Raw genomic sequence first — 8839 nt, 5'->3', positions numbered from 1 at the left:
GCAGGAGGACTGCAGCTCACCTGCTAAGTCATTAATGTTTCATGGCATTAACCAATACGAGCGCCTGCTTATAAAGCACTTCTTAGAAACAGGGCTAAGAATAAGCATGAGGTGGCCCAGCTGAGGCGAAACCTGCCCTGTCGGCTGGGGGGTGCCCATGCTGGTTTGAGCAGACCTAGTGAGGGGGCAGTTTGATACCAAGTAAATTCCATCCAGGATATTTTATCCTGCAAATAAAAATGAAAGCTGTACTGGAAAGATCGCTGCATCCCAAGCAGGAGGTCCTGGAGCTCCTGGTCTGGCAAGAGCACACCAGCAGCCCCCCAGCCAGTGCTTACGGGGCATCCTTGGGACCCTCTGCTTGGGACTTCGGGTGCTTTCTGCAATTGTTTTAAAATAAAAAAATATATGAAGATAGAAGCTGCAGGTGGATAATTGGGATTTTTTTCAGTGTTTTCACATCTGCTGCTCATTTTCTCCTTGAAGCCAAGCCCCCATTGTGCCACCGAGCCCCTTACGCTAGCTGGGCAACACCGGTAACAGGGTGTGCAAAGGCAGGGTTAGGCTTTCCTCAGCACAGGCAGAAGTGATGGCAGCTATCTCCTTTAAAAAATACATTCAGTTCTCAGCAAAACCATTTATTTTTAGTGCCCTCCAAGGTCAGCTTGACTTTGGAGAAGAAATGAAGCAAGAGCAGTAATTCTGAATAATTTAGGGAATAGAGTTTCAGGGCTGATGTAAAGTGGCTGTGCCGTGTCGGGGGGGCTGGGGAAGTGCAGGGCTCACTGACACCCAGCTGGTTTAGGCATGGACACAGGTAAACCAGTAAGAGCCTCTACAGGGAAGGGGGAAATACCCCTGTGGTCACAGAGTAAATGCACCCATGTAAAGGAAATTACTGTGACAGTGGGTAATCCACAAGATGGACTCAGCTGCATCCCGACTGCAACGTGAAAGCCGCACCCAACAAAGACATGAATATGCAAATAAGGTGGGATGTTCTCTGATGGAATTAAATAGCCTTCCCACTAACCAGATTTGACTGCTCGATATTGAACTGTCTGCAGAATCCCACTGTGAGTTCACCCCAGCACGGCTACAGCCTCACTGGTGCTGCCGCCACCAGGTCCTCAGCACGCTCCGTGTCACCTATAGATTTTAATGTGCCCTGGGGATGTCCAGCGGGCACAGTGCAGCCCCTCCACTTGTCCCACTGTGTCTCGGTGCTGGATGCCAGGCCACCACCGCTCTGCAGCTTTGACCCCAAAAGTCCTCCAGTGGGCTCTAAACATTATCCTCCCATGCATTATTGACACTCACTATGTATCATGGCTGGCCCTGCGTTCGCACCGGCGATGCAGATCAAATGCAGCAGCGGTGCCTGTGTCAGCTGCTGGGTGGTCGTCAGCAGAGCCCCTTGGCCACAGCCTAGGGACGCGCCAGCTCAGCCGTGCCCTGACATCCATTTGCATTCGAGCCCCCCGCCCCCCCCCCCTCCCCCCCCCCAGTTTTCCCAGTGCTGTGGGGATGCTCCCACCACCTCTGTGCACTGCCCGGTGATCTCTCCCCGGCTTTATCTTCCCTGAGCTGGAGCACGCCAGCCTGCCCTGTGCTGTTGCAGCTTCCCACTTAGCAAGAAAAAAGGCTGGTGTCTTTCAAGTTTAACTTACTGAAGCAGATTTCATGATGATTTAATTATTGTGGACCCAACTGGGACCATATTCTCATTTTTTTTTCTTCTAAGCTGTAGTTGAGTTGGCAAAGAAAACTGTGCTCAATTACTAGAAAGAGTCACCAAAGAGGTCCATGAATCAACCTGCCAAAATTTTACAGGGAAAAGTATTTTTTCCTTTTAAAACAATACACAAACAGATGCACAACTACCACAGAAACTCATCCTGTTTCCGAACAAAAGCAAAATTTCTTGTTCCTGTGCTGGTGCTTCAAAGACATCATTCTGTTGCAGCAGACGTCAGAATTGCAAACTGCAAATGAAGTGACAGGATCTGCCCTCAAAGCAGGTTTTGTACTCAACAAGGGTCTTCTGCTTCTTGGATAAGCGAGCGGAAGTTGGGGAGACAATCAAAGGAAATGTTAAATTGCAGCCTCCCGCTAAGGTTTAGGGAAAATGGAGCAGCGTGGCACCGTGCAAGGGTATTTTAGAAAAGAAAACTTTTACATCTACGCCCAATGAATATTAAACAGCCACACGCTTCAGCTCTGCTGCCTGCGCCCAGCACTGCGTGAGCAGATTTAATTTGTCTTTATGAAGAGGAGCGGACCCACACCCATATTTTCATGCATATTCCTTAGAGATGAGCGTGATCTGAAAGGTGAACCTGGGTCCTCTCTGCCAGGAGATCCCTTGAGCAATCACTCACAACTGGAAAAACGAGGAGACATTAAGGCAAATCCGGCAGCGCAGGCAGGAGGAGCAGGCAGCAGGGTTTATGCAGACTGACATGGAAGAATTGCCAGCCCGCTGGTTTTTTTCATGCAAACCTTCCTGGGCTTTCAGAGCTGTCTGGGGATCCTTGAGAGGTGTCAGGTGGAAAAAGAAGGATGAGATGGAGGAAGAAATGGCAGATGAGGTGGGATTGAGGCACATCCGGGATGCTCCGCATCCCAGGTAAGGTGGGACTGGGGTTCTCTGGGGCTCACATGTCTCTATTCAAGCTACTTTCACCTTCAGCCCATCTGACAAAAAATTCTGCTTAATTAACCCCTTGGGAGACAGCAGCAGAAGAAATACAGCACCTCTGTGCAAACATCCGGGCACGTTTCATGAAAATTACTCTGATCCAGAGGCATTTTGCTGGTTTTCAGCCCCAGCCTTTGCTTTTGATGTAGACTCTGCTCCACTTGCCCCCAGCCCCACCCTACAGCTCTCACCTGTGGGCCCATCCAGGCCAACCCTGGTCTCGGCCACATTTTTCAAAAGCATCCTCCTCCACGGGCCAGTGTCCTCATGGTGCCTGTGGGTCGGCAGAAACACCCCCCAAGGCCGTGGCTCTTGCCCTCCTCACTGCGGGCAGGGATGCTCTCCGTAGCCTGCATCCCACTCCTCTTATCTCTCCCCTTGCTCCAGCCCTGCACTGACAGTCCTGCCAGCGAACACAGTGCGTGCATGGCTCCACACAGCCTGGGAAGGGGTGCTCAGCTCCGGATATGGCCTGTGCAGACCCCCACCACAAGCCTCGCAAGGGAGCAAGCTGGGCTGGTGTGGCTGTGCTGGCATGGCCAATGCTGGCAGCAGCTCTCTGCAGTGGGGTGCTTCACTTCGCTTTTCTGCACATGGTGCCATGCTGCTGGCACGCCGGCACTGAAAAATCGTTGCCTTTTTGTCAAGGGCTTTGCCAACACTGTCCCAATCTCAGGGGGCCCTGAACGAATCCCCCCAGCAGTTCTCCTCTTCCCTTGTTAAGGACCAGTAAAGGTGATCTGTAACGGTGCTCAGTCCCAGAAAGGTCCCAATGGCTGATGCAGAGCTGGGCCTGCAGGAACCCCCAGGGATGCTCTGCTTGCCACCAGCCTCCCCAGTGAGCGAAGGCAGAGGATGGCTTCCCGCACCCAGTGTCACCTTCACCACCAAACTTCTCAGCCTATGCAAACCTCTGGCAGTTCTGCCCTGTCCATGACCAGAGACAGAGAAAGCAACGTCCCCTCTGCTCCCATCTGCCAGTGCATTAAGAAATTGAGAGCCCATTAAAGTCCGTTCCCTCCTGAGCACCATTGGTCCCAGGCAAATTGCTGACACAACTGATTTAGTAGCACTGGCAGCCAGGTGGACTTTCCTCCCTCCTCAGACATCCAGATTTAGATGGGTTTGGTGTCACCTGGGTCTGCTGCTCTGAGCACTGGCTATCGTCAAAAGAAGTGGTTTAATTACACAGAATGAGTGTGATAATTTGATTTATTTTTTTTTCCCCCATCACCTGTTAAAAGTTTAGCTTGGTCAATGCCTTTCCTTGCAGACCTGCCTCTTCACTGCAGACCACATGAGGATGCCGGGATGGGTTGGGAAAGAGCTCAGAGGAAAGTGCTCCTCTGTGCTCACACCATCCCATCAACTGCATCGGCCAGAAGGCCCCCATAGCACCAAAAACTCTCCAGTTTCTCAATGCAGGCAAGCTGGAAAGCCCCATTTCCCTGCCATTAACCTCCACCTGTGAGCACTTTCTAGAAAGCAGCCAAGAACAGTAGAACTGGGGAGATTTGCAAAATAAACAGTGATCAAACACAAAGATCTCGGTTCCTGCTCTGGAGGGCATCTGCCAAGACACGCAGATTGTATCGGGCTAAATGACAAAAGGAAAACCACCCTAATTAGTGTTCAGAAAAGCACTTTAATGAGAAGCATGTTAGTGTAAAGAGCGAGACCGCCAAGAGGTGAAGTCATTACTAAATGCCAGAGAAACAGGAAAAGGGGCAGAGCCAATCTCTACCTGCCCAGGCCGCCGCACCATTTTCTCACTTTTTAAAATAGTATTTCAGGTTATTAGTGAGGAATTTATAAAGCACAGAGCTGAATGCCCAGCAACAGGGCAGAGACACTGCACACAACGAGCTCTGAGCAGCCGAACGCCAGACATGGCCAGCTCACCCTGGGGAGGGTTTGGCAGCCCTCGCAGACACCTCCCTTCCTTTTTGGGGCATAGCATAGGTTTTATGGCTGGAGCTTCCCCTCACAAAGGGGAGACCAGAAGCCCTGTCAATGCTACAAGTCCCGTCTTGCCAGCGACTGTGACAGCCTCTAGTAACCACGGCAGCAGAGATTTTTTTTTTTCACGTGATGTTGGTATTTCTGCAGCACAAAAGAGCCTCTTATCTAGAATGAGTAACTAGTCTGTCTGGTCTTCACTCCTCTGGTTATTGCTAAGACAGAGCGGCACAGCATGGCCCACATGATGCTCACCGTGGGGCAAATTCGGACTATCCATGGGGAGACCCATGGGCTGGGACATATGGGAGGTTCCAGACAGCAAAAGGATGCTCACACGGGTGCAGCAATTGTCCTGCTGCATGGAGGCAGATCCAGCCCACCACGTCCGAACTGTTAAAGCTGGAAAGGGAGCAGTGGCCATCCTGGTGAGCTCGAGTTTACAGAGCAAGCATCTGCAAAATCGGTGAAGTACATTGGGCCATGCCATACCCTGGATGTCACAGCTAGAGCTGGCAGGGATGTCCCCTGGCTGCCTCATAGCATCCCCACAACCTGGTTTATTCTCCAGTTGTTTACATTTCCCCCAAAATTCCTTCCAATTTATCCAAGAAAAGAGTTTTTGGACTTTAACTGTTTGACTTCCAACTCTTCTCATGCATCTAGTGACTTCTAAAAGCAGAAAAAAAAAAAAAGGCACGAAATAACATAGGTATCTAGGCTTTACTTCTTCGGATGACTCAAACCCAGCTCACTGGATATTGCTCAGATCTCCCCAAGACATTCACCCTAGGGCATGCACCAAAGTTGGAAAATTTTGTCCCAAAATAAGAGTGGGTAAATGAGGAAAGAATGAGAAAAGGAAAAATGTCATTCAGCCCAAGCTGCTGCCAATAAACCCTGGCATGGGCACCCATCAGCTTGCATACTTCTGTGTGAGTCCTTCCCAAATGGTGATCTGGCTTTTTTTTCAGGGTGTTAACTCCAGTGGGACCATTACTACATTTAAAAGGAGCTGTGTGCTAGGGGCAGAGAGAAAACCAGACTTGCATTAACTCCATTTTAGAGAAAGGTAAAGGGGATTCAGGGAGATTTGATTACAACCATGACTCAAAGCAGATCTACACAGTGGAAAAAATATGTATAGGTAGAAAAAGTGGTTTACAGACCATTCCCAAAGTTAGGAGCATATCCTGCTGGTTAAGGTCTCCAGGCTTCAAGGTTAAAGTGTTTAATTTTATTTCAAGCTTTCTAATTAAGCACCATTTAACTGGGCTTTCCACTTATCCCACAATTTCTTTCTTGGCCTGAGTCTAATCCCCAAACCTGCTTATTTGTTTTTACTTTCGTTATAACCTTATCAGTGATTAACCTGCAATTGCACTTAATCTTTTTAAAAGATTGCTCTGACTATAAATACAGAGAAGCTACATGCCCTGTTTCTGTCCAGAGGAAAACAACTTCCTCCACAGTCAGATGCCTATGGTGGGATATATTATTCCTTCTATAAGTTGTTTCTTTTTTTTATTGGAGACATTTGTCTTCTCTAACTTCATACAGATCATTAAATCTGTATCGCTTTTCTGAAAGATGGCCAAGCACAGGCCACAAGGAATATGAATACACCTCCAGCATAAAAAGTACATATAAATATTAAATAGTACCTATCTATATATAGAAGTGTGTGTATATGTGTATATATATATATATATAAAGCTTCCAGTAAAGATGCTACTTGTGATAGTGAGGTAAAACCTAGCACATTAATACAGATCCAACAACAGCAAGCTCTGCGTGTTCCTTCAGCAGTTATCTGTCCCACTTATTTCACTCAAAGCAGCAACAGCAAAAATATTGCTGCAAGAAAACCTGGTTTCTATGACTATGGACCTCTGAGAAATCTGTTAATCAGAAATATAAGTCAGGAGGAAGTCTGCAGTGCAGAATTCCAGGGTGCTGGACTGGCAATAAGCAATTGCATGGCAAGATCCACCAAATACTGCATTAATATTATTAAAGGATATCGTATCGATCCAACACTTAAGGACATCAAAATGGAATGAGCAAAAGCTAATAAGAAATGCAGTAAAGGTACATGGAGCATTACCAAATCCATCAGGAACATTGCAAGGGCAGTGGAAAGAACAGACCCATGATAAGCGCATGCTGCAAGCTGTTTAATAGGAAGGAATGCAAAGGAAACCCATTGCAAATACAGCAAAACCAGTAAAGGAATGGAATTACAAAATTCAGCAGAAAGCAAATTTATGGCAACCCCCAAAATAAGAGGCACTAAACATTGCCCACCTCCTTAGCCTACCTGTCATTTATAAATAATCCCGCACAGCAGATAGATCTGAGCTCAACTCTCCAACTCAGCCTGTAAGCCCAGCCCTACCTTGACCTTAATTATTACCTGGAGAATAATCTCTCTGAAGAACTAAAGCTGTAAACAGATCGCAGAGGAGGATAATTTTAAATCTCCCCGTGGTTCCAGAATTACCAGTTACGTATCCATCATCATCTAATGCTGCGTGTTGAAAACTAAGACCTTCACTCAAGTATTTGCCACTTAAGAAAGTATTTTTCCCTCCTTCTGGTGATTAAAAAAATATTGCAATTCTACTACTAGCATTACATGACCTCTGAGACTCTAAAAACTTTATTGGAAAAATATGTGAACTGCACATGGGGACCTTCCTGGCTCTGTTGGTGCAACAATGAGCAAAAAGTTGGAAAACAACCAGAAATTTGAAATAAATCCACAGCAAATGGACGGTGGTGTTTATTGTAGATAAAGTGAATTATGAAAGCCATTACAGCCCACTATTTATTTAACGCTCTTTCTAAACCATATCAAACCGTAGCAGCAAATCAGAACCCCAGTTTGACTTTTGCAGATTTCCTGGTTGGATTATATAAATATTTATATAGAGAAAAAAATACTTCGCACTCCCTAGGGAAACCTTCTGCCCAGCTGGAAAACCTCTTGCAAATGACTGAGGACGAGAAATATTTAGGGAGCTTTGGGTGAGTCCAGGATTTCCCCTGAAACATTAAGGGCATTGGTGGCTTCAGACACTCCTGTGGTATATTGGAACTCATTAAACCTGTTTAAAAGAGAGCAAGCCATCGTTAATTAACACTAACACATATTCTGGCTTTTTCCGCCACAGAAACCCATCTATTTTGCAAGAGAGGTAAAAAAAAAAAAAAGGCAACAAAATAAGAAGACCCTGTAGGAGGTGAAGATCAGCCCCAGGCTTCTGATGGGAAGAGGGATCACCCACGTATGGGGGCGACACCAGTGCTGACACCCTTCATGAACAGCCCAGCTGTCTCATGGCCAGACCTGTGAAACCTGCAGCACTGCTCACCTCACAGTATTTGCTGAACACCTGAAAAGTCCCTTGGCTGTGGCACCAGGCCTGCTCCCTGGGGCAAAAACCTGCACCAGCTTTTCCTCTGGAGGATGGAAACCAGCTCCTCTCGACAGAGCCAGTGGTGCTGCGGAGATCTGGCCAGCCAAACCTTGAGGAGGATCTGCATCGTTTCACTCGGCAATGTCTCACCTACCGCTTCTCACCACCTCTCAGCTCACCAGTAGCTCGCTCCAGTTGTTACTAGGTTTGAGGAAGACAAGGAACTGGTGGTGCTGGAGGAAGATCGGACACCTCAAGCCATCAGCTGGTCATGCTGGCTGCTAACCAGGCATTTGCCTTCCCATCCAGTGCCAATCCAAACATGGCTGGGAGAGCACCTTCACAAGCACCCCGTTGCAGCGATGTGCAAGAGCAGAGTGGCTTCCTCATGGGAAATGTGGCCAAAAGCCAACCAAGGGACTGAAAGGGGATGGAAACTGGCTGCTGGAAACGTGGCAGGTCACTGAGGTCCAGCAATGAGCTCAGGGGACAACCTTGTGCATGCTTGTTTGCATGCTATGGGCTCTGGCATGACTCTGAAATGCTGGCTGGGAGAGGAGAGCAGTTACTGCACTTCTCTTTCCTGTCCCAGCTGGAAACCAACACGGCTTCTCCTTTCCTGCATTTGATTAATCCCTCCGGGCAGTGGCAGGTTGGTGCACCCATGGAAGCCCAGGGCTGGAAGGGATCTCCAGGAACATCTCCTCATCCAGGATTGTGCTTCTCCATCCCTGAAAGACGCTCATCACATCTCTTC

The sequence above is a fragment of the Leptosomus discolor genome, chromosome 8 (assembly GCF_034619465.1).
Source record: "Leptosomus discolor isolate bLepDis1 chromosome 8, bLepDis1.hap2, whole genome shotgun sequence".
In the NCBI taxonomy this organism is placed as follows: domain Eukaryota; kingdom Metazoa; phylum Chordata; class Aves; order Leptosomiformes; family Leptosomidae; genus Leptosomus; species Leptosomus discolor.
This window is presented reverse-complemented; position numbering follows the sequence as displayed.